General features: G+C 46.8%; 1 protein-coding gene across 3 annotated transcripts in view; it reads left to right on the forward strand.

The window, feature by feature from the left end:
- The window catches only part of Ptpre (protein tyrosine phosphatase receptor type E), a 148,175-nt gene that overhangs the window by 44,584 nt on the left and 77,042 nt on the right, over window positions 1–26,549 (forward strand). For 2 of the 3 annotated variants that reach the window (XM_036196978.1, XM_036196967.1), the window contains one exon: window positions 19,311–19,333. The gene's annotated coding sequence lies outside the window, so the exon portion shown is untranslated. Of the gene's footprint in view, window positions 1–19,310; window positions 19,334–23,792; window positions 23,879–26,549 lie in introns of those variants that run through there. The other variant, XM_036196984.1, reaches the window with a different exon arrangement.

Here is a 26,549-nt window from a genome sequence, read left to right on the forward strand (position 1 = left end):
AGAATGGAGTATGCCTTGGTAGGATAGGGACCTGCAGGGCAGGTTTGGGAACAGAGAGGGGTAGATGATGTCCTGATGTCAGGGGCTCTGCAGGACAGGGTTAAGGACACAAACACTATCTTGTTGAAAACGTAGTGGTCACTTGAAGAAGTCCTGGATTTTGGTAAGGGCCAGATGTATAAGAAGGCTGGCAGTCAGCAGGATCCAAGGAAGAGAGGACAGCAGGGTATGTTTGAAACTAAACATAACAAGTTGGGGTTCTCTCAGATTCCTATGAAGATAGAATTGGGGCCCCAGGTTGCAAAATACCAATAGAGAGGAAATATAGATCTGAAAACCAATTGTAGAGGAAGTCACTGATGGCCTCCAAAACCTGAGATAATGGGAACAAGCATATAACCTGTATATCCTAGGGCCCCTCTCCTTCTGGGTGTGTATGGGGGGGGGGATGAGTTGACATCACCCAAGACTCTGGTTGATGTGGTCCATTTGTCATACCTGTCCCAGAAATGTCTGGATATTCTTACTTCTTACAGGAAGCCTGCCCTGACTGCTGGCCCAGGCTAGGGAATATCTTCCCTATAAAAAGTGTTTAAGTAAATACCATTTCCTAGTGTGATAACATGATCAGACAGCTTCAGGATTTGTCCATCCCAGAGCAAAGCCTAGCACCCAGTAGGTGCTCACAAATGCTTTTCAAATGAGCGTACTGTGTCTTTGATAAACGAATCTCCTGCAATGGGAAGAACATTTACTGAGGACTGGACCAGAGTGGATGGTGGCACTCAGGGAAATGCCCACATGTAATCCAGCCCATGGGTGATGGAAGCAGAGGTTCCCTGGAGGATGCTGGATAGCTAGGTTAACCCACTAGGTGGAGGGTAATTGGAGAAGACAGATGACATTGGCCTCTAGCCTCCTCCGTTTTTCACATGTACCTGCACATTTGTGTGAACACACACACACACACACACACACACACACACACACACACACACGAATAAAATATAATTTAAAATAGTAATCTAGCTGTCTATGTCCTGCTTGGATGGCAGGATGGAGGTGGCAGATTCACAGTGACAGAAAAAATGCCTTCAGCTCTGGGGTGGGTAATCACGGAGGATGAGTCTGACCTCACCTGGCATGGTATTTTGTGAGTGAAAGTTGTGTATGTGTGGGAGATGGGATGAGAGAGTGTGTGAAAGTGTGTGGGAGTATGTGAGAGTTTGAACGTGTGGGTGAGCGTGTGGGAGGTGGCAGTGTGAACAAGGAGGTGGGTGTGGGTGTACGTGTGAATGCATGAATGAGTATGTGTAACTGTACAATGGTATACAAGTGTAGGAGGTGACAGTGAATGCATGTGAGTGTGTGTAGGGGTGTATGTGTTTGCAAGTATTGAAACGTCATGCTGGGGGTGGTATACTGTGGACCTCTGTCGCATCTTTGCAGTCTTGGTACCAATGCAGCTCATTCCTGGTACCTGGAAAATCAAGACACTGGGCAATTATACCCAGAAAATGGGTACCCAGGTCAGGGAAGGGGGAGGGAGGTACCTTGAGCCACCCACACCTAAACCCTGGCTTTGCCCTCCATGGTGGAAGGGAATCCAAGTGCCATCTCTTGGAGGTCTCCTTTGCAAATATACTCAAGTTACTTAGAAAGCAAATGCCAAGGTCATTTAAAGTCTTTTGGATTCTTCCTTCTAGAATCTTCCTACCTCTTTGCCGTGCAGCCCACTCTGCAAAGCTGATTGTATTTGCAGTGGAACTCAGAGAATCACAGCCCACGACTCACCTCAGTCAGCAGCAGAGAATTATTAATTTCAAACTTCTAGGAATGCATTTCTAGAGGCAATGTTTCTAGTTGTCGCTAAGAATTCATGAAAGCCCTCACCTCATTTGTTTTAATCCCTTGCCTACCCATGGACAGTTGGGAATTTTAGGGAAGGACTTTCACCATCCACTTCACAGCTGGACGCTGTGCTCGATAGCAATTGGGAGCTGCTTCTGCATCACTGTGAATGAAATACTTGAGAGAATAATTTCAGAAGTTTATTTTGCTCACAGTTTGGGAGGGTTTAGTTCATTGTTTTATGGCTCCATGAGTCTAGATCTGTGGTAAGGAAAATGCACCGATGGGGGGTGTGGAGGGGGGCAGCAGGAACATGTGGCAGAGGCTACACACCTTGTGGAGAGCAGGCAGTAGAGAGTGGGACATTGAGATGTCCCATTCAGAGGCACACCCCTGGAGACAAACTTCCTCTAACTCAGTCTCATCTTCTACAGTATCTACCAACTCCCAAGGCAGCGCCACCAGCTGGTATCCAACTGTTTAGCACATATACCAAGAGAGACGATTTACATCCAACATAACATAATAAATCCTTGTCACTGAGATGAGGCTGACGGCATTTGAGAGTGTGACTTTGGGAACATAAACCCTATCAGATACCTTAGAACTGGAATTACAAGTGGTTGTAAGCTGCCCTGTGGGTGTTGGGAATCAAATCCAGGTCCTCTGGAAGAGCAGCAAGCACTCTTATTAACCACGGAGCCATCTCTCTGGGCCCTGAAATGACTCTTTTAAAAGCTCTTTGTAGCAGCCAAGGCCAAGGCACTTCATTCTTGGCAAGAGCTTGTGTTCACCCTGGAACTTTGTAGAACACTGTCGCTGAGGCTCTAGGACACTGGCCTCTGCTGGAAGGTCACAATACTGCTGTCTCTGTGAGTGACAGGGAGCAGCCATCTATCCAGCCATCCTCCAGTTGAAATACCACGGGAGGATCTGGCCTAAGAGTCCCTTTCCACAGTTTCTCAGAACCCCGTGGAGAGTGCACCCTTGACCTCTGTAGGTCTGTCAAAGGCTGGCTTCCCTGATAAGAACTGCACTACTATACTGGCTTCTACTCCTTTAGAACCATCTTTAGGGTTGGGGATTTAGCTCAGTGGTAGAGCACTCGCCTAGCAAGCACAAGGCCCTGGGTTCGATCCTCAGCTTAAAAAAAAAGGTCTTAGAACCATCTTTAACTCAAAGTTCCTTGATGATATTTTTGAGATTATCAAATGGCAGGATATAGATGCTGCCTCCCTTAATTTTACCATTCCGAATGTCATGAGGATGGCAAGGATCTTTAAAAGACAGAAGAGCCTCATTAGTAACTCCCATGGCAACCAATCCAGCGCGATCTCTTCCTTCCCTGTCTGTGGCTATTTTCAGTTTCTAAATTGATTGGCAACCCCGTGGAAATGGAGGGGGGAAAGAGCAGAAATATATGTACACACCCCCTTTGCCAGGGGCTGAAGGGCCTTTCTGAATCTTATTCCTTCAGCTCCATTCTGGTGTTTGCAGAAGATAACAGTCAGCTCCTAGTGGGAAGTGGCTGTCCCTTTCCCTTAAAGAGAAACAGTGCTTTTCTTTCATTGTTCCCGTACAGCATACGCTAAAACACAAGCCCATAGTTGGATTCATTTTTTTAATTCTGCTTATGGTGGATTCTTTTAAAGACTTATTTAATTTTATATGTGTGTGAGTACTTGCCTACCTGTCTGCTGTGTGCATGCATAGTGCTAGTAGAGGCCAGAAGATGGTGTTGAACCCTCCGGAACTGGAGTCACAGATTGCCATGTGGGTGCTGGAGACTAAACCTGGGTCATCTGCAGAGGCAGCCAGTGCACTTGGCTGCTGAGCCATCTCCCCAGCCCCTTACGGTTAATTCTTTTTTTTTTTTTTTTCAGAGCTGAGGACCAAACCCAGGGCCTTGTGCTTGCTAGGCAAGTGCTCTACCACTGAGCTAACTCCTCAACCCCTTCAGCTAATTCTTAAACATGGACGTGTAATGCACTTTAGTGGTTTGTCATTAGTTGATGACACCGGCTTCATTTGCACCAAGCCTGGGGACACTCAAGGGCAGTTAGGGTTTGAGGCTCTGTCCTCCAGTTAGCCTAACTCCTAGGAGACAGTGTCAGAGCTTTGCAGGATCACAGGCCCACAAATGGTTCCATCTAATCCTGCAACATATCATCAGACACTGAGGGTGCCAGTGCCTCAGCCAGCCCTGAACACCTGGGAACTGTGTCTCTTCACTATTGCCACACAAGCTCCTTGGGGGCTGATTTGTATTACGTTAGAGTGCCATGGTCCCCCCAGACACCCTGGATACCTCTGTGACATCACTAGTGCCCACAGGCGAGCAGATGGTACATGTTCACAACCCCACGCTTGCTGCCCGAGTAGATCTTCTGATGGTCAATAAACATCTTAGCCTTCCATTGTACTCCTGAGGGTACAGAAGCCCCAGGACTTCAGGCTGCATCCTGCAGTTGGAGGTTTTCTGCCTGCAGGGCCCACTGCCTCCTAGACTTCTTCTCTTGGTAGGAGGTGGAATAGAGAAGCCTGGAGGTTATGGCACATCCAGATCCATTGTGAGTGTGAGAGGGGCCCTCCCTCCCACAAACGATGTGAAAACTTGTGATTCGGAATTCCTCTAAAAAGTGAATATGATTTAAATCAGAAACCTTTCTCCAGGCACAAACGGTGTAAAAATCTTGGTCTATCAGAAATGAGGCTCTGGAGGCAAATCAACACACACTCTAGGGTAACATCAGGGGCTGCACTGTTTTGTAACACCCATTAAGTCTCTTGATGCTAAGGGTCACCTGCCACCCAGCAGGAGGCTAGCATGCCTGGGTCATGACAGCAATGACTCTGAGATGGCCATATTTGAAATTTGAGTTTTAAGACAAATTAAATACATTTGCCAATTTGTTTCCTTGTACATGCAGAATAAAAAGCAAATGGCACCTGTAATACACCAAAATGCCAACTCAAATTAACTTTTTGTAAACTTTATTGAATACAACATATTTACAAAAGAATGTGGGTGCACAAATGCAGGGAAACTTGACAGGAAGCCACTGTGGATCTAACCTTCAGACCACAGGAGTTAGGGTGCCTGGGCTTCACCCCAAACCTGCTATTGCTACCTTACATCCCTTCCCCTTCTCTGTCAATGATTGCCTACATTTGAAATTTTATATATATATATAATGATGTAATTCTTATGTTTACTGAATACCTACTATGTGCATGGCTTTTCAGTGAATTTGAATGACTTCCCTGGCTGTATTCCAGCAGGCTATGTGTGTATGTGGTCACAGTTAGTGTAGACACAGCTATGTGAGACACCACAGGAAGTGCTGTGCCAACAGTCTCTTTGCATCATGAGGGCCAGAAGGCACAGTCACTTAAGAACCCAGGCATGAGAGGGAAGGGGGTTTTATGTGTGTCTGTGTCTCCGTGTGTGTGTGTGTGTGTGTGTGTGTGTGTGTGTGTGTGTGTGTGTGTTGCATCTACACAGCTAACTACTTTCCTCCACTCTTCCTGTGAGGCCCACCTTTGATGCCCTGGAGCCTGGCCAGGGCCTAGGGAAGGAAGCCTCCCCAGCTTCCATCCTGCTGGCTGTTATGTAGGCAATTTGTGTTCTTCACCACTCGGCACTTTAAAGAAAGAGGGCCAGCTGTGGCTCATTCATGGCCTAAGTGAACTGGGGTGAGATGCTGCCTCCCCAGCTTACTCCTGGCTTCAGTCCACTGTGACATAACCCACGAGGTTATAATCAAAATAATGGCGTGGCTGAGAGCATGAAATGGGAAAGTTTCACGGAAGCACCAGGCAGTCTCAGACTCTCAGTGCATGCGGGGTCCCTTTCCCTGAAGATAAGAAAAGATTGTGATTGTGTCTAAACTCAGTCCCTAGCCTGCCGGCTGACAAAGCCAAAGCGAAACAATGGCTTGTATTGTTCTAGTCCGGTTAAAAGAATGTTCCTAGTCTCTCTGGAAACACGGACATTTTTCTGGTACCGTGGTCCAAGACAACTTTTATTCTGTAAGCTATTAGGGTTTGCAACCAAGATTCTTATCTTCCCACTTCCACCATCATCATTGCCCACCCCAAAAGATGATACATCCCCTTTGCAGCTCCATAGCGTGCTTCCATCAGCCCTTTGATGCAAGCTACCCACCTGAGATTTGATACTGTAGTACTCAGACTGGAAGGCTAATGGAGTCGAGATTGCACTGGGCCAGTCCATCCTTCCACCCTTTTATTGCCTTATGATAATAACACAGACAGAGCAAGATGCTGAGAGGAGGGCTTGATGGCTGCATTGGCTATGGGGCTCATGGAGTGCAGGGCACGTGGAAATGCTCTAGGGCAGTGGTTCTCAACCTTCCTAATGCTGCAACCTTTTAATACAGTTCCTCATAATATGGTGACTCCAACCATAACATTATTTTGTTGGTACTTCATAACTGTCATTTTGCTACTGTTATGAATCATATGGTTAATATCTGATGTGCAGAGTATCTTATATACACTCCAGGGTCATGACCCACTGGTTGAGAATCAGTGCTCTAGGGCCTTCAAAAATCTGGCTGAGGATGGAGATTCAGGTGATCTGCACCGTTTTCATCTGGACCTATAAAAGACGGGGTCACATTGGGGTCTTTTCTGCTGGAAAGCCACAGTGGCACTGAGCCACAGGTCTGGCACTCCATGACGGAGCTTGTGGACAGCATTATGGCTTTGTTCCAAGGGCTGTTGGCCAGGGGAGGCAGAGCCAGGAGCCTTCCAGGGATGCTGGCATTGGGAGGTGAGGATGCCTCTTTCCCTCTCCTTGCCTAGAAATCCCCAAATTTGGCTTTATTTGCAACATCAAACCAAATGTACAGAAGATTAACTGAATTCTTTTTTTTTTTAAATAGAAGAACTTAAAAAACAAATCTATGAGCATGCACACCCACCCCCTCACACACACAGGCACATGAACATGCACGCCACATGTATACACACATACCACATACACACGTGCACATACATACACACATGCATACACACATGTATACACAGCACATACATACACATATACTACACACACATTCAATGTGCACTCTCACACATGCACAAACACAAGGTGTACATGCACACACACACACACACACACACACACACACACACACACACACACACTAGAATGTGAGTGTCTCTGGCACATGCAGGCCTCAACTGGGAGAAGCAAAGGTGAGGGAACCACAGAGTGCCACCAATGTACCCCTGGAAACCCCACCCCAAGCGCTTTCTGGAACTGGGCTGCTGAGTGTGCCCTAGAGCACTCTCAGTCCCAGAAGGTCCCCGGTGGCAGGCAGTTGTGTTGAGGATTCTCGAAGAAACCACAGCGCTGTGGGGGGTGAGTTGGTGTTTTCAGAATTAGTCAGAAGCACATCTCCTAGCTAAGTGCTCCAGTCACACACTCTAAGCCTCGAGGACTAGGTGCCTGTCCCTTGAGGCCAGCTCATCTCTCCTCCCACATCACCGGTCCCAGGGGTCTAACCTCCCTGTTTCCGCCATCAGCAGTGCATGCCCTGTACAGTTTTGTTTAGCTGGAAGCAGCTCCTCAGATGCCACCAGCGGAGCTGACGTGTGATACAGAGCTGCTGGTCCATTGATGGCGTATCACACCCCTGCTGGAAAGATGGCTGGGCAATGTCTACAAAACTGTACACACTCCCAAACTCTGAAGCTTCTGGTTTTGATTCTTCTTTTGTTTCCCCCTACTCTGAGCTGAATTTGCTAGAGATGCGCAGACTCCTCCCTTAACTACATTCACAAAAACAGCCTGGTATTTTTCCCCTTGTTCTTAGGCGGATAATATTCCTATTCATTGGAAACATCCATTGGAGAAATGCCCTTCTGGGGTGTGTGTGTGTGTGTGTGTGTGTGTGTGTGTGTGTGTGTGTGTGTGTTATACATGTGTTCATATGAATGTGTATACAGGTGTGCATGTGAAAGCCAGATGTGAAATTGGGTGTCTTCCTCACTCCCTGTCCACCTTATATTTTGAGACAAGGACTCTCACTGGATCTGGAGTTCACTGATTCAGATTAACTGCTTGACCAGTGAGAACCCCAGGGACCCCTCTATCTGTTCCTCCCCAGTGCTGGAGTTACAAATACATACCACCATGCTTTTTACATGAACTCTGAGGATCTAAACTCAGGTCCTCAAACTTGCACGGTAAGCATTTTACCACTGACCCATGACCCCAACCCATGCTCATTTCTTTTTAATTATGAATCTTTGAAGGAGTGGTCATTTTTTAAAGTGACCCTGCTTCCTGTAAAATTTACCTAGAGTTGAGGTTGGATGATCTTCTGTGTGGTTACAGTGACCCAACGTTGCAGAATTGTTTGTGGTCATCACCCTGTCCCACATCTGTAATAGAACTGGGAGGTGTCCCTGTCTACACATAGCAACTTAAGTCTCTCTGTCCTGTGTCATGCACAAAGGCCCTGCTTGTATCATACTGCATTGAAGTGTTAAATGGGGTCTTGGCATGAGTGTGGACTTCTTTGGGCATGAGTATTTGCTGAACTAATGTGACTTTCACAGACTGACCGGCCACACTGGTTTACTTCCAGCACTCAAACCCAAATTGGTGAGCACAGAGACCTGTGAGGGCCTGGCTGGGACACAGTTTGACTACCTGCCATGGACACTATCCCCATACCAGGAGCTTCAGTTCCCTCTCTAACCTGGTGAAGGCCCTTCTCAGCTCTCCACGTCATAACAAGTGACCCGGGAGATGGTGCCTGCCTGGTGTTGGGCACATGGTGTAGCCAGGAGGAATGAGAACCTGGTGCATGCTGTCCAGGCCATACAAACTGTCATGATTTCAGCTCCTCAGATGTCAGTGCCTAGGTAGAGTGAGTGTTTAGGTGTAGATGGTCAAGGCAGTTGCCATCTACTACTGCATGGAATGTTATACACCATGCGCCCGTTTTCCTTGGGGATACATTCCAAGATACCCCACTGAATGCTTGAAAGCTTGGGTAATCCCAAAACCGCTACAGGTACTATGGATTTGTCTGTACGCGTCTGCATCTATGATGACATTCACTTTTAAATTGGGCATAATGAGAGATTTACAGCTAACCATAGCTAATAATAAAATATAATAATTCCAATAACATACTGTGATAAAAATGCCAGTGTCACTGTGGGACCTAATCATTAATATGAGCTTCAATCCACCAAGTGAAGTGGGTCCCAAGTGGCCAGTGGGTGTCTATCACGTACAGCATAGATAATCTGGGCAAAGAGTGATTCGAGTTCCTGGCAGGGTGCCAAGAGATTCCCAAAGTCTCAGAAGAGTGAGACATTTTAAATGTATGGCTTCTTTATTTCTGGAAATTTCTATGTACCATTTTTACTGCAGTTGACTGAAACCTCAGACAGAAAAACTATTGACACAGGGACACTGTGCCTGTCAATGTGGCTCATGGGGAGACTCTCAAGAACATGAAATGTGTAGTAGAAAAAGGCCAATTCCAACATGGCACTCCCAGGTTCGTACTGTTTCACCATCCCTGCCATGCAATGAGATGCTCAGGCCAGGCAAGTTCCTGCTGATAGCTGTCCATTAACACTCTCTGATGCCACCCAACAGTCCTCAGGCACAGTGTTGAACTTCATGCATTTTCTCAAATTCAACTGCCAGAATTTTACCAGTTTGGAGACCCAGCCCGAGGTTTCAGTAAATGCTGCAGAGGCCATTTTGAATTTGGTCTTGAGTCCCAGTGAGTTGGAGTTCTGCTGAGAGGTGGCACTTGCTTGCTTTCATGAGGGGTACCACTGGCAGATGGCTTCTTGAGGATGTGGTGGTGTTTGACCACAGAGCATTTGGGGAGGGAAGTGTCATAGCCAGAGTGTCTATCCTAACCACATCCCCGAGCTTTGCCTAGGGAGGACTCCGCCATCCACAGTTTGTCTCTTGGGAAGTGGTTTCTGACCCTCCCTAAAGGTCTGGTAGGGTCTTCCTAAGATTGGAGGTTTTCCACTTATCCTGGGCTTGGAAGTCTGACATGGCTGGATCTGGATTCTGGCTCGTCCTCTTATTGACCATGTGGCCTCAAGCAAGTCACCTCATACTTGTCAAGAGGATAAGGTAGAAATGGCAGATAAAAGTGGTATGTCCCATCTTTTGACATCACACCAGGGCATTGCTGTGTACAAAGTCCAAGCTTAAGAGCCGCATAGATGGGTTCCACAAAGCAAATTGCAACATCCCTTGATGTTTAAAGTCAGTTGATGATCCTACGTTATGTTGCACTCACAGTTCTCCACAGCAGCATGCAGCCCACCAACTGCATGCTGGACACACCTGATAAGAGTTCTGGATTGCCCTAGTAAGTGTGCTTGGGTGGGGTAAGGGGCTATCCTTGGGTATAGGCAGTGGCTCTCCTTCCCGTCCCTGGGCCTTACCCCTCAGGTCCTGCACTCACCCACACAACACTATCTTGTTGGAGCATCCAGGCAAAGCTGCATCTCCCTGGGCCTCACCCCTCAGGTCCTGCACTCACCCACACAACACTATCTTGTTGGAGCATCCAGGCAAAGCTGCATCGTGACCCCAGGTATCGACTGTGGAGCAGTCAGGCCCTCTGCTCTGGGCCCCTGCCTTCCCTGTGTCTGTGGGCTGCACTGATTCTTGCTGTTCCCCTCGCTCTTCAGACTATGGACTACAGAGGGACCACCAGACTTGTGAGAGGCCAAGGAAGGCCAAGGAAAGCCAGGCACACAGCGGCCCAACTCTGCCAGACCTCTGGCATCTTTGCTTTCTGCCAAGATCCAGAATCACCAACTGTGCAACCCAGCAGCTCACATACATGTGTCTTGAGAAGATTTTTTTTTTTTTTTTTGGTTTAAAGAAGGTGGTTTTCTCTGAAATTATGGCTGCACTGCCAGGCTCAGGAAAAGGGCAGCTGATCTCTCTAGGTGACTGAAGCAGAATTCGGTCAAACTCTACACTTGTATTGCAGTGTATTGTTCCAGAATGGAGCGCTGCATACTTTTGTCATAATGCAGTTTTTGTTGCTTGATGAATGCAACCCTGTTCTTTTCTGTGGAGGAGGGATTCCTGCTGAGTTCACAGAACTTTCTCGGTGGTGGGGGATGGAGGTGCATGTCCTGAGCAATGCAGATCAAGGCTGGAGATGCATTTGCTCACAGCCCCCTGGCTTGTAAATCCCCTGGAGGCTTATTTTTCATTAGGAACTGTTTCAAAGTGGAGAAACGAAGCTTTTCCTTGGAACACTGCAGCTGATACTCAGAATGCCTTCTGCTCTCCCTCCCTGACTACAGCCATATCAGCTCCGTGGATTTTGTAATGGACTAATTGCATGGGTCGAGTCCAGGAGCATTGGAAGATCACTACACCAAAATATTTGAGGTTGCTTTAGCAAAATGACTACTTGATTGGCAGATCTTCCCCTTAAGTGGTTTCCTAATTGTCAAAATCTTCCTCAGAAACGTCTTACAAACTGATCTGCTCTAAGTAAGTCCAGGGTGACTTCCCCTTTTCTCATGACGCGAACGTCTCATCTTAGTCCCTGAGTAATATCCTTGCCTGCCTATGAAGGACGCCATGGAGCCTATGCTGGTCAGTTCCCAATGGCTCTGAGATAGGAGCCTGCCAGGTCCATGGCAGCCCTAGGCTCTGGGTTTCAGTTTCGATGCCCACCCTGGGCCTGGCATCATCTAGTGCTCACTGTTGCTCTAAAGTGACGTTTGGAAGCATTTCCTGTAGATTTCTTTTGAGACCATGAGGGTCTGTGGGTGTAGGCTTTTTTTTTTTTTTTAGTTTCTGAGTCCTTAGCAGTTGGCCTGTCACTGTCACACAGCAGACAGACAATATGTGTTAAATGCAGGCCTAAGCATCTTGTCCATTCATCCTTCAGGACGCTCTGAGCACTCGGAAATGTTTAGACACTAAAGAGAACCTAAGTGTTGCAGTTTCTCAGAGATCCCCAAGCCACCTGAGACTTCTGTTTCGGGGAATGGCTGCCTCTCTTTTTTCTCTCCTGTAAAGTGTGGATCACCACACACACACACACACACACACACACACACACACACACACACACACAGCCACTGTTATGGTGACAGAGGTGGCGTTCTCATTTTTCACCATCTTTTGGTGAGACACATTTCGGGAGGTGCTGCTGGAAAAGGAAACCACAGACAGAGGGATTCGGGAGTTAAAGAGGTAAGAGTGCTGGGAGTGGGGGATCCAGGAAGTCTGGAGGACACTGGTGCCATCAAAAAGAGGGAGTCAGAAGAGAGCGATCTGATGGGTTTGTGTGATATGGCGCAGCGTGAGGAACTCCAGACACCTTGATACGTTGGGAGAGTGGTGTTAACATCTTTCCTGTGAGTGGGAGCCTCTAGAGGAGATCACCATGGCTTCTTCCCTCTCTAGGGAGGCGGGTCCACATTCTGATAAGGACCCACACATTTTATCCTTTTTATCTGCATCTATCCATCACTTCAGGAAGACATTCAGTTTTGTTCTGGGTGGTCACGGGGCCTGTTAGTGCTCTGCTGTAGATCCATCTAACCCACTCTCTGGCATGGCTTTAGAGAAACTCCTTAACATGAGAGCGGTTTCCAAGGTTGTTAGAGGAGCAGAGGCCAGGCACAACTCTCCCGGACCAACCACCATCTCAGCAGTTTCCCTAGGAGAAGCCTGGCTCTGGGAGTCCTTTCTGAAGCACCTCTCCATGTACATATGTCAAGCAAGCTTGCTCACGGGTGTGTCACTCAAATCTGGGAGAAAGGGGCGGGACAGGGTGACAAATGACTCCATTGTGGAAGTGAGTGGTGCGAGGCTGAAGACACACCACCCGCCTGTCAGCCCAAGGACCCATAAGGATTCTGTTTGAGAAGTGTTCGCTTGTCCACTGTGGCAGTGAAAATGGGGTCATCGTTTGTAAAATTGGTATTATGGGTTTGGTTTGTTTTGTTTTTGAAAATTCTGAAACATTCTTTAGCCCATTGGATGCTGTATAGGGGTGCAGAAGCAAGTTTATTTCCTCTGCCAATGAAAGAATTAGAAGTCAGGAAATAAGTATCTGGGAATCTTGGGGGGAGTCCAAGCAGCCATCGTACACTACCTGGGAAATCAGGGTCCCCTCTTGGGGTTTTTAGTCTCATGAATAAAAGAAGTTGAGGATGGGTACCAATAGATGTTAAAGGACAAAGAACAGATTCCAATGGAAGCTCCAGGGACAATTTATTGGCCTTTAAAAGGAAAAGCCCAGGGCAAGCGAGCTGTAAATCTTGCAGCTGCTTGGAAGGGAGGAGGAGAATGGAGAAGGAGCACAGACTGTGCAGCTTGGGATGAATCGGCAGGGAGGTCAGCCACCTGGCGGCGGGCAGGCACACAGCAGAGCCAAAGCTTTAGAAAAGAATCAAGGAAGTCCAAAGCCTTAGGGAGTTACAGAGCATGCTTAAGTTCTGGCCAGCATTAGAAAGAAAGAGAAACAGTTACACGTTTCAGAGTCTGATCCCAGGAAGGCCCACAGACCTAGCCAAGCCCCATGGCCACTCTTAGAGAATGTCCTAGAGGGTTGGGAATTAGAGGAGGGGAAGTGCGTTGTCTTAAGGTGACCTCAACTTCCCTGACCTGCTCCACAGCATTAACCCTTCAAAGAGGAGACAAGAGCAGGTCTCCATCTAGAGGTAGTTCCATCCTTTACACTTTGGGTCCTTTGGAAGTGGCCTGGCAGAGTTGGTGGGGATATACTTTCTAAGAAAGACCCAGTGAGCTTCAAGGGTCCTGTCTTCCTGGGGCACACCTGTGTCACGATGCTCAGAGTCTCCCTGCAAGACCCAGAGCTGTACACTGCACTATTAGAAGCAAACACGGTGGATTTGTAAGGTGATGGGATTGGTCCATGGAGCTGTGCCTTAGCTGTGTGTGCTCTGACCAAAGGGGCAACATCACTCTAGGTGGGCTGGGACATGGACAAGCACCAACAGCCCAAGCAGAGGGTCTTTCTGTTTCTAAGGACCTCCTTTGTACAGCCAGTTCTGTCTAGGAAGAGCTCATGGAGGCAGGGAAGCCAGCTCTGGAGTCACTGCCCTGCTCAGCAGTGGGACTCTTTGAAGCAAGTGACTCTATCTGTAGGCCTCTGTTTTCCTGTCTACAGAGCAGGTCTAGTAACAGACTCCTCCTGGGAGTCCTGAGTGGCTTTAGTGGTCCTTGTCATGATGCCTCTCCAAGGAACTTGACAAGGCTATTCACATCGTTCTGCTTTCAAGAACAGGAGCCCTGCAAGGAAGCAGCTCCTGGAGGTAGGGTGTGGGGGCAAAGAGATCTAAAAAAGAAAACAGCAAAACAGGTCCAAGCCATGAGAGTGACTGTCACTATATCACTATGGGAGAAGTGTGTGTGCCCTGCACCAAGAGATGAGCAAGTCATTAGCATTCCTCTGGAGCTGAGAGAACACCTGTGCCTCTGAAGAGAATAGATCCAAACTGCTGTGCTCCTAAATTCCAGGGCAATCATAATCGGTAGACAGGTGTCGCAATATGGAAAACACCAGGCCTGTGCTTGCAAACAAGGGCTCCCCTAGCTTACTAATATGCACAGTTCCTATGCAAAGAGGGTACCCCACAGTGAGCAGTTAGAGAAGTGTCATATCTACTGGGTGGAGAGCAGGCAGGTGGCTTGTCTGGGAATACTTGCTAGAAATTGTCAAATATTTAGAAAGCATGCTTGTCTGTCTTGAGTTAACAAAATGAATGGCTGAGAAAATGTCATCTTGATGACATTGTTTTGAAGGGTCTCCTCCCTTTGGGGACAGCTTATACCTATGGGGTAGGCAGAGTGCCGTCTTTACCACCCTCCGTTGTGTGGGGAGACTCCCCTCCTCTTCTTTCAGCCACTACTTCCAGCCCCTCTTCAGAGCATCAGAAGATGGGAAAGTAGCAGCTTTGCTGGTGTCTGCAAGGTAAACAGGGAAACTGTGAGACTTGGCAGCGTGAGATCAGTGCAATCTGCAGCCTGGATGATTTAAGAAACATGACACGTTCTCATGGCTCCACACCCCCTGGCAGCATAGTGTGGCTGTCTGATGGAATGCAGGCAAGCCTGGGGCACGGCTGGGGCACAGCCATCCCCATGGCTGTGGTTCTCTTGATAGGCCTTGGTGACTAGCCTATTTCTAGCAGTGCCCTGCTGTTTGACCCGTCTGTGTAAGTTCGTGGGTATAGTGATTGGGCTTGAGGGTTACTATGGCTGACAGTAGATAGCAATTCTTGCTCCCCCAGTGCTTTTGACTCATTTACCAGCGCCTTCTGGGAAAACCGGAATCTCAAGAGAATGTAGCCAGCATGGAGGAACTCGGCCAGGTCTGATTATGCACAGCAAGATTTGTTCAAGGCCAATGTCCTTGGTATTTCCCCACATAGAATTCTGTGTGCCTTTTGCTTTATGGCATCTTCAACTGTCATTAAAAATGTCCCTATTTAAGATACATGATGCATATAGAAAACATGTTGCTAGAATTTTAAAATAAAACGTAAGCGCTTCCACAATTTTTAAAATCGTGTTGCCCATTCAAAAGAAAAAAGTTGCAGGCAGCAAAATGCCTCCCACAGGGATGCCTGAGATGAGCGTGGGCCGTGGGTGTGTGGAAAGGCATTTTGCTTTTGTCCGAGTTCAGAAAGATTGGCCAGCTCTCTCCACCTCAGCAGCAACTGTAACTTTATCCTTAGCCAGAGCAGTTCCATGGACTTCTAACCCTGGACTCATTGTCTTCCTTATGAAGCTTAGCTTTGCTGGGCCTTTCTATCTTGGGAATCATCAAACCCAAGCCTAGCTGCTAGTCACTTCCTTTGGGAGCTCTCTTCCTGGGCCTGACCTTGCCTGCCCTCAGGCCTTCCTTAGGGTGGATTTCCCCTTTTTCTGATGTCACCAGCCTCTTTCCCAGGGTAGGCCGGGCTTTCCATGGAAGCAGAATAGATGTGGTTGTGTACTCAAGGCACCACCAACTCCAGTTCTACCTCTATAGCAGGTCAGTTCAAACCACTCCCAAAGACTTTTCCCTCCCCAGAGGAGGGATGTGGCCCACCTGGCTCTTTCCAGGTATTTCTGGACCAAAAAAGACAGAGGAGCTCTCCCTGGAACTGGGAGGAATTTTAAGGGATAAACCTGCCTGTTGACTGCAGAAGAACATCATTCCCAGGCTGTGCCCTGGGTACCAGGAGCTTAGAGAGGGAAGACAAGATGCCTTAAAGGAATTATAGCTTCACTAAGAGGGCAGAGATACCACCCCAAATCAGAGGCAAGTGAGCCAGGGGATGCAGCCGAGAGTAGGCTGGGAGAGCATCCCATGCCCCACCTTCTCACACTGCAGGCCACAGAGTCCTCATCTTTAAGACACACACACACACACACACACACACACACACACACACACACATACACATACACTCACACACCGAGCTGGCCAGGCACACAAATCCCCCTCCTCCCTTCTTCCCCTTTTTGGAGGATGCTGGCCTTCAAGATAAGAGCAGGAAGCTTCTCGTTTGTGGAAGGATGTTAAACAAACTGCCCACATCAACTGCCACCCCAACCCCCATGTTTTAAATGTTTCTTGCAAGGCTTCACTCAGTGTCCTGGGGACTGTCCACAAGGCCTCAGGCTAAAGGAAATATAGAGTTGGTAAAGATTACCTTCAGAGCCTGCTGGGGTCTGCTTTTGCTCTGTTTCTGTCCTTCAGGAAACTGATAGTCATGCGATCATTTGTGAACCACAAACCAAGAATCCTCACAACCTACCATGCTGCCTGCAGGTTCTGGGGAGTCAAACTTTCTGTTTCAAGGAAAACACATTACTTCACGGCTCTGTTTTGAGCTGTCATTTGTATTCCAAATGTTGTTTATCCAGCTATTGATAGAACAGCCTCTGCTTCCACACCAACCGAGGAGCTCTTTCCTTTGTGGCTTCTGCCTGGTTTGACCCAGGCTTCTGCCTCTGGCTGCCGTCCTAGCCCAGCAGCCTCTGTGTAACGCTGGGCTTTATTTCATTTTGGAGTGAGTCAGCAGAGCATTGGAAGGGAGTTCTGAGCATTCCTGTCAATTGCCCTGGGAATGTGGAGACAGTGCCCACCTTTGGCTTTTCTCATTGCTTGACTACAAGCAAACACTCTTTCCGACATCATCTCTAGGTATTCTAGGGTGAGTGGAAGGGGGAAAGTTTTGCAATGAAGTACAGAAACGATGTTCACCTATCCACAGTTACCAACACTCAGAGAACCTCTCCCCCGTGCTTGGGCATTATGTTATAGGGGGCCTTTTGGCATGCTGGAAACCCTCTGTGATTTTATGATTCAACACACTCTCTTCATTATTTTAGATATCTTCTCTAATAAACGATGCAATACACATAGTGTCAGATATTGCAAATAGACCGTGTGTGCTATTGATTTGTTAACAGATGAATGTGTAATAAATGCAGGGACCATCAGCTTCTCCAAGTATGGAATCAGGGAAAAACAAAACAACAACAACAACAACAGCAACAACAACAAAACCCACTCATTTCCTCAACAGCTTTTTGTTAGCCTATGTAGCTGCTGTTGATTATTTGTGTGCCGTCTGCATCCTGTGAGCTAAGTGCATGCATTAGCGATAGGGCCTTTCTTGTTCTTTAGGATTCTCTACATAGAACACTATGCCACTCAAGAAATAAGCTTTAGGCTTTTCCTATGTCTTGTAATTTTTGTCCTGCCTTATTCCATTGGCTAAGATTCCCAACGCAATCACATATGAATGGCCAAGGCAGATATCCTTTGTTCTTCTAGGAGTATATTGAATACAGACTTTCCTAAGCAGATTTAAAATTTCTTCATTACCAGAATTACTTTTCTGCTTCTGTGGCTTTAAAACTACTTCATAAGTTAACTTCTAAATCTGTAATCTTATAGTCATTTATAATAACTTGATATGGTTTGTACTGCAGAGACATTATTGTATTTGTTTTTAAAGTAAGCAGCCTTGCCAGGACTACTGTCACAGGCAATCTGGTGGAAAGCAGCATGGAGGAAGCCAGCTATTTTTAAATAGTGACAACCGAGAAGTGATCCTACCCTTCAACTGTTAAAGTGTGTAGTCACAACCCAGCCACCTCTCCATCCACAGCAGATGGAAATCTCATAAGCCTTATGTGAGGTTGCCTGCTTCACCAACAGAAACAGTTATGTCCATCAGTGGCTGGATAAGCTGAACGTGGGAGTGGGATACTTGTTAATAAAAAGGAGTAAAGTACTAGAAAATTCTATGGGATGGACAGCATTCAGAAACATTATTCTCAATAAAAGGAGATAGTTGCAAAAGGCCATGTACAGCATGAGTGTGTTTCTATAAAATGCCCAGAACAGGGAAATCCACATAAAGTGGATGAGTTGTCAGGAACCAGAAAGAGGATGGGGTGAATGCCTGTGCACACATGCATGCATGCATGCGTGCGTGCGTGCGTGCGTGCGTGCGTGTGTGTGTGTGTGTGTGTGTGTGTGTGTGTTCTTTTTGGATGTTGAAAATGATCTAATATTAGATTTGTTAAGTCTTTTTAAAGTTATTTTATTTCAATATGTATGGGTGGTTTGCTTGCTTAGATGTCCCTGTACCACATTTATGCAGTACCTGAGGAGACCAGAAGGCGCCATATCCCTTGGAACTAGAGTTACAGATGATTATGAACCATGGAGGTTCGGGGAATCAAACCCTAGTCCTCTGCAAGAGCAGCAAGCTGTTAACTGAGCCATCTCTCCAGCCTCTAGCACTAGGTTTTAATGAGGGTTATTAAGTTTCTGACTATATTAAAAACCACTAAATTGGACACTTGGAGTGGGCAAATCTTATGCATGTAAATTATATCTTAATGCTTTTTAAGGGAAAGAACATGTGAGCTAATTAGTGGTCAGGCTAGACAGAGATGACCCCAGATGTAGAGTGAAAAGGCTGTCTCTAACTTGAAAGGACATCTCCAGGGAAGATAAGGGCACCACTTTAGGTGGGACCTTTCCATGCCTCACCAGGGGCAACAACCTGTGCCAGTCCTTGAGGGTTGGACATCAAACACTTCAGTCCCTGGGCAGCCACATTCCACCCTCAACTGGCTGCCAGGAAGCACAAGGAGGTTTGGTATAGAACATAGGTGTTGAAAGCCTATGTGTGCAGCAAAAAGAAATTACCTCCTGAAGACCCTGAAATGTGAAGCAAAAATGGGTTTAGGCAACCAGTACTGATGGAAATGGGAAGGCCAACTGGGTTTAGACAACCAGTACTGTTGGAAATGGGAGGCCAACTGGGTTTAGACAACCAGTACTGTTGGAAATGGGAGGCCAAATGAGCAGCCAACATTGTCACCAGGTAACTAATGCTCTTTTCTCTTCTTTCTCTTTCAGACTATAGCCATCATTTTCCCTTGGTGAGTACATAACTTTCTAAAATTGTTTCTAATGTATGATTAGTTAGCTAAAAATGCCTGGGATTTAATTGTTATATAAGGCTTATCTTGCTGGGAAACAGGCCATATGGTCAAAGGGTGACATGCAAATTTAGTGCCTTAACTTGCTCAATGGCTCACATCACACTTCTCTTTATTTTTTTTTTCCTCCTGGCTCGGCCACTCAAGGTCCTGAAATGTATTGTTAAGAGCAGTTCCCACTGCTTCCCTTTCTCTGTACCTTTTCTGTCACAAGGGGCTTGCCTTATCTCGGTGGCACACATTCAACACCCTTTAGGGAGCACAGTGGCACATGATTGCCTGGTGGGAATTCCTTCTTAAACGGATCTGCTGCCAATGGTCGAAGTGGGGAGCTGCTAAGAAGGTGCTTTTCTGAATGGCGTTTTTTAGTAAAAAAGGGGCTTTGTAATGGGATCTTGTGGTTTACACCTTTGGGGTCCAGGTAACAGGAAAATTCCACATCTCTGATGCCTGTAAATATATATATTTTATATATATCTTGTTTTGTTTTGTCTTGTTTCAGACAGGCTCTCACTATGTTGCCAGAGCTAGCCTCAAACTCACAATCCCTCTGCTTTGGCATCCTTAATGATGAGAAAATCAACTTAATGCTGTTCCTCTTTTCAGAAGAAAGGGGAGGGGGACTCTAAGAAGTTTGTTGTCTTGTTGCTTTTGTTGAGACAAGGTCTCTATCTGCAGGTCTGGATGGCCTAGAACTCACTATGTAGACCAGGCTGGCCTCAAATTCACAGAGGATCCTCTTGTTTCTGTCTCCTGAGTATTGAGATTTGGAGCATGCTCCACCAATGTGTTTTGAAACGACTGCAAGAAGCATCACCAGCATATCAACTAGAAAGCTCCATTTCCTAAATGCATAGCCTCCTTTGAAATATCTTCACTAGTGGGGCATGCTGCCACATGCCTATAACACCAGGTCTTGGGAGGCAGAGGCAAGAAGTTCTAGAGTTCAAGGTTAGCCTGATCTACATGAGACCCCGTCTCGAATGACAAAACAGAAACAGCAACAATAAACTTTGACTGTGTCCTAGATTTTAAGGTTGGTAGACTGGTTCATGTGGCTGGCCTCCTCTGTAGGCAAGGGGTCCTTCATGGTGTGTCTCCATCTGAATGTGAATGAATGTTGTTGCTCCTGCTTTTATCAAAGGCAGGTTCGTTCCATGGCTGTTTCTCTGTGTTTTTGTAAGGTGGGCTAACGATATCAAGAATTTATCAAGCTGAGAAAAAAGGAAGTCTTCATTTGTACTTACTGAGTCTTACAGTCCTGTTATCTGGTGCATTGTTGTTAGATGTCATCGATTACAAATGGCATCCAACTCCGCTTGGGTAAATGGTGACAGTGGGAACAAAGGGGAGACTCATTGCTGAAATAATTTTTTATGGGATGAAGATTTAATTGCGAGTCAGCAATCTCTATTGTCTTGGAACTCAAGCTAGCGGCATTGACTTGTTGACATGTTGGCATGACCGTACATTAAACATAACCCTGTGAATTTGAGCAGCCTTTATTTTTTTTTCCTCAAATGTGCCTGCCATGCTGGAGTGAAATATTCAAGGGTCAAGCCCCATGGATTTATCTTCTCAAACACAGGACACAGATTCTGGTTGGTTATAAGCATGTGACCTTTGTGCTTCTTGGCACTTCACTCTGGGCTGGCTTGTCCAGAGTCAGCCTTCCTTCCTCCCATTCTAGGGTTTCCTAGCCTCTTGGTCCATTGCCCTGATGCCCATCAGTGAGCCAGCAGCTCTCCAAATGAGTAATCCTGTGACAGCTGCTTGCCGGACTCCTCCGACCCACCCCTCAGCCCTGTTTAAAACCCAGCAAGAGGTTTGGAAGCCAATGTCCTGCCTACCAATGCTAAACTGACATCCTGTGTGTCTGTGTTTCCAATGTGGATCAGGACATCCAGGCAGCAGCTCCAGTCTTCTTGGCTTTGACCTTTGCCTCTGTGTCTTGAGTCGGGCCACTCAGTATACCCAGCATTAAAAATATAGGGCTGGGAGATGGCTCTGTGGTAAAGAGCTTTCTGCACATGCTTGAGGACATGAATTCTGACTCCCAGCACCTCCAGAAAAGAGGTGGGTGCCTGCGACTGTAGTGCTGGGAGTGGGCGGGGACAGGAGAATCCTGAGGACTGATTGGCCAGCTAGTGTAACAAAATAACATCAAGCTCCAGGTTCAGTGAGAGACCTTGATTCAAAAAGTAAGTGATTAAGGAAGACATCCCAATGTCAGCTTTTGGTCTCCACACTTGCCAGCAAAGGCTAGTGCACTGACATTCATGAACACACACACACACACACACACACACACACACACACACACACACACACACACAAATAATTTGCTTTTGGCTTCAAGAATATTTCTTTTTGACTTAGAGAATAAGTATTTGAGGAGGGGAACAAGGGACAAGGTAATCTACTCTGTCTTCATTAGGAATTTACCTCCTGGGCTGCAGACAAGATTCTCTGGCCCATTTTGTTTTCCTTGGCAAACATTTGCGACTAGGTACAAAGCTTCAGTGAATAGTCAAAGAATTATTTCTAACTTCTGGCATCCGAAACTGGCTTTCAAGTGACTTGGCGCTTTGGACAGTCTGATTAGGTAGTGCAGGTAAGCTCCCTGGGGTTGGGGACTGTCACAAGCCCTCATCCATGCTTTGTGGGATGGCCGCAGAGAAGCCAGGCTGTCAGCCCTATCAGAATCAACACACCAGCTGAAATAAACCTCATTTCTTCTGCTCAGCTTTTCCCAGGAGGATGGAAATATTTAAGCAAGATGTGTCCCCAGCAAAGTTCACAAACATCAACTACTGTGACCACTGCTGCACCCATGTTAACATCATTACAGAATCGAGGGGGCTGTTTCCAACTTCTAAAGAAGTATAGAATTGGGCCTCAGTATGTGTAGGCACCATGAGGTTTGCCAAAAGGCCTTCACTTTGCTGGCATCATCCTTGACTTGGCATTAAAAAAAAAAAAACTTATTGGCTTTCAAAAGAGTCAAAGTTTTTCTCTTTTGTATTGGATTAGGAAGAGCCTTTTAAGCAAGGGCTACCCCTTTTCATCTTTCAGGTAACAATAAACTTAATAAAGTGCTTGCTATGCAAGTGTGAAGGGTTGAGTTCAGTCTCAACAAGCATATAAAAAGCTGGGAGTGGAGGGACACACTTGAAATCCCAACACTGGCAAGACAGAGACAAGCCAATACCTGGGACTCACTGCCCCAGGCAGAGCAGTGAGCTCTAGGTTCAGTGAGAGATTCTGTCTCAAACATAGGTGGAGCACAATAGAGGAAGATGCCCCATGTAGACCTCTGGCCTCTGCATAGGCTCACACCCATGCACATGCACACACATGAACACACATATGGGCCACACACAAAAGACAAAACAATAGACCCGTGGAAGCAATTCCGTCATGCTTATCCATGACCAAAGGTCTTTCATCTGGATCATGTCTATACCTGAGCAGGTTCCTGTGGCCTAGAATCTGATGAAATGGCATGTGAGCATTAAGCATTTGTGGAAGACAAATGATTAAGGTTTAAGTCCATTCTCCAAACCCAAGGAGCATCTCTGTTTTAAAAACCTAACAGTGACCATGACCAAGTAAAAGCAAATGATTCTGTAAAGTGATGGTTTCACATTGACTCATGGAAATATCAAAGGGATAAAACCGGACAAAAGCAATAGTATCACACAGCGGCTGGGCATTCATCAGCTCAGCCTTAACGACTTTGCCTCCTTCCCTCACACTTAGAAAGCATGTTGAGTTTTCTCCCGAGTCAATGCTCTTTGGTGTTAGTGTGAATGGCCATGATGGTAGGACGATAGTCTGAGATTTTTCAAAGAATAGTTCCTGGCCCTGGTCTTTGAGGTGGGCTGCCCTTAGGTGGAAGTCCAGAGTGACTTAAGTGGGCAGAGAAGGAGCTGCATGCCCTGAGCTGGCCTTTGGAATAACAGGAAGGAGCAAGAGTAAGTGTGCAGAGCGCAGGAAGAGGTGCAGCTCGGTGAGGCGTGTGGCTCGGGTCTGATGTGAGCCGTTGCCTGCACTTGGGTTTTCAGTCAGTTCCTGACTCCCTGAGCTTCCTTTCAGATTAGTAGAGCTTCTGGAAGCAGCGAGAGGTTCCTTCCACGGCTGACCCCTGGAAGCCGGTGAAGGTCTAGCGTGCACTCCGGGAACCGAGGGTGACTCATGGCCTTCCAGTCCCATTCCCTAGAGAGCTTCCACCTTTTTTCTAGAAGTGCTTCCCAGAGGTGTCTGGTAGGAAGTCTATTGTCACACACAGAGGCAGGCAGTCCCCATCAGTCACCTTTTCCACTGGGAGGGAAAAAGGAACCTGGGTTTTCCATATAAACTCCTGTCTCGTCACCGCGCCTGCGGCAGACCCTGACATTCATCTCAAAATCCATTTCAGCTAACAGAAACATGGATTCCCCAAGGCCAGGATGGCTGCCATGCATCATCCCAGTTGGACAAGAGGTAAAGAGGGGACCCGAGGGGAGCCTTCCTTATTATTTTCGATTTCTGTCATGCTTGCGTATCATACAATTTCCAAAGTACCCAAAATTTAGGTTAAAGAATATTACCAAGGCTTTTGAGAAATAAAAATTGGCAAGCACCTCTGTTAACTTTGTCCAGCCCTGTGCAGGACATCTGAGTTTGTCCCAGAGCCTGTTTGGCTCTGCAATAACCCCAGCTGTGGCCATCTATGCACAGGGCCCAACAGGAAGCCATTGTCTGTTTGGGCCTGAAGGGGTTTGGAGGGTCATCAGATCACCAGGAATCAAAGGTGAAGTTATTCTTTCTAGTTACCTGAACTGTTTCCACCTATTATCAACTAGGCATTTTTATCATCAAGAATGCCCTCTTGATCGTCCTCTGGGGTTTAGGAAATGGCACTTTAATTAAAAGTGGCACACTGAGAAAGGAGGAGGAGCTTCCTGAAGCGGGGCATGGGCCAGGTCTTCAAGACTCCTGTCTTTGGTGCCAGAAGCAACCCCCCTCCCATGTCCTGTGAGGTTTTCCTGACTGTGGAGCTCAAATGGTAGGAGCAGATGGTGTGAGCAATGGCAGAGCAGCGCCAGCTGCCTGGGGAGAGAAGCGACATCATTCACAACGCAGAGGGGAAAGACAAGAAATGTGAGTGCCAGTGTGGGTCTGAGTCACAGGGAGATTTCCCAGACCCACTGGACCTCTGAATTAGGAACAAGGTCAGGTGCCAAGTGCAAGGACAGATACATAGCTAGGAACTTACTCTCAACGGCATCTCTATCAACAGAGTGTCCCACGGCAGTTGGGACCTCAAGCATCAGATTAGACGGCGGCATCTTTTCAAAACCTGCCAATCTGAACTGACTTTTCAGAACCCGATATGATGTGAAGTTTAATACAAGGTATTTAAAATGTTAGAGGAAGGACCCCTATGGGATTGCGGAACAAAGACACTCCACGTCATGGGTTCTCGGCACAGTTCAACAGAAATGAGCAAGTGCAAGAGCAGAGACTGGGTCTGTGCTGTTTTGTGGGAAGGGCTAGGGATCTCAGTGATCTTTTAGGAGCACGTTGATGACACTGGAATGTTAAACTGATTCCAGACAACTCCACAGGCTGATCTGCAATGAGAGATAGTGCAGATAAGTGAGGCCTGGAAACTCATGGCTATGATCCCAAAATTTGGAAGGCTGAGACAGGAGAATTGCTGTGAGTTCAAAGCCAGTCTAAGGCTACATAGTGATTGTGTGCTTGTTAAAGCTGCCATATCATGCAGCTGCTAAAAAAAACAACATTCTGATGTTGATGGAAAGGATTATTTGGAGAGCAGGGCTCAGTCTGTTTCCTGTTTTTGCTAAGTGCCTTAGGCTTAAAGTACAAATTTCACTTATTATAAGGTGCATCCAACATAGGACACTTAACCGTTTATAGAGCATGCACAAATTTATTATCTCTTGTGGGCCTCATATGTGCTTGAAAAACAATCTGGGTGTGCCTTGCCACCTCCACCTTGAAGATTAAAAATCCAACCAGGGGCTAGAGAGACAATTAAATGGATAAGAGCCCTTGCTGTACAAGTCTGAAGACAAGAGTTGCAATCCCCATTTGTAATGTAAAAAATCAGGGGTAGTCACATATCTGTAACCCCAGTGCTATGGAGGGCAGAGACAAGAGGATCCCTGGGGCTTGCTGGCTGCTAGTCGAGCTCCACATTCAAAAAGAAACCGTCTCAGGGTGTAAGGCAGAGAGTGATACAGCAGGACCACAGAGGGTCTCTTCAGCTTCTGCTCCCACATTAGTGCACACATATAACTAACACACACACACACACACACACACACACACACACACACACACACACACACACACACACGGGAGAGAGAGAAAGAGAATGCAGAGAAAACAGACCCAGGCAGGCTGGAGAAGCAAGTCAACAGGACAGGCAGTAAGATCTGTGGTGGCTGGCAATCCGATAACATGATAGTTTGTGATAACATGATAGATTGTGGATGAGTGTGTGTGTGTGTGTGTGTGTGTGTGTGTGTGTGTGTGTGTGTGTGTGTTAGCATGTGAGTGCAGGTACTAAGGGGCCCAGAGGCATCCCCTGTAGCTGGAACTGTAGGCAGCTGGGAGACACCTGACATAGGCGCCGGGGTCTGTCCAGACACTTTGTAAGAACAGCACATGCTCTTAACCACTGAGCCATTTCTCCAGCCCCTGTATGTACTACCTTGGACATGAACTGTGTGCCATTTCCTATAGGAGAGCAATAGGTTGATCTTGGCAGAGTTGTTTGAAATCCATTAAAGAAAATCAACAAACCCTTTCCAGTGTCCCTCTAACTGGCAGAGTCCCTTTCTTACTTAAACACTAGTCAGATTTCACAGCCACCACCCAAGGTAAGGTCATATATACATGCTGAAAAGAAGGATTCCATTTGAAAAATATAATTTTGCAGCTGGGCGAGCACACAGAACACACTGACAAATCAAAACGTTCTATGGGCTGTGCACATGGCTGTGGGTGGATCACTGTATTTTGGAACAACCTCATGGCCGTCAAGTTGATCTTGGCCAGAGTTCCCAAAGATTTCCGCATGTTATCTGCTAACCAAATTCAGTTTTCTAATCTCTTTTCACACCCTCGCCAGGTTTCCTTC

This window comes from Onychomys torridus, chromosome 1 (assembly GCF_903995425.1).
Source record: "Onychomys torridus chromosome 1, mOncTor1.1, whole genome shotgun sequence".
NCBI classification, from domain to species: domain Eukaryota; kingdom Metazoa; phylum Chordata; class Mammalia; order Rodentia; family Cricetidae; genus Onychomys; species Onychomys torridus.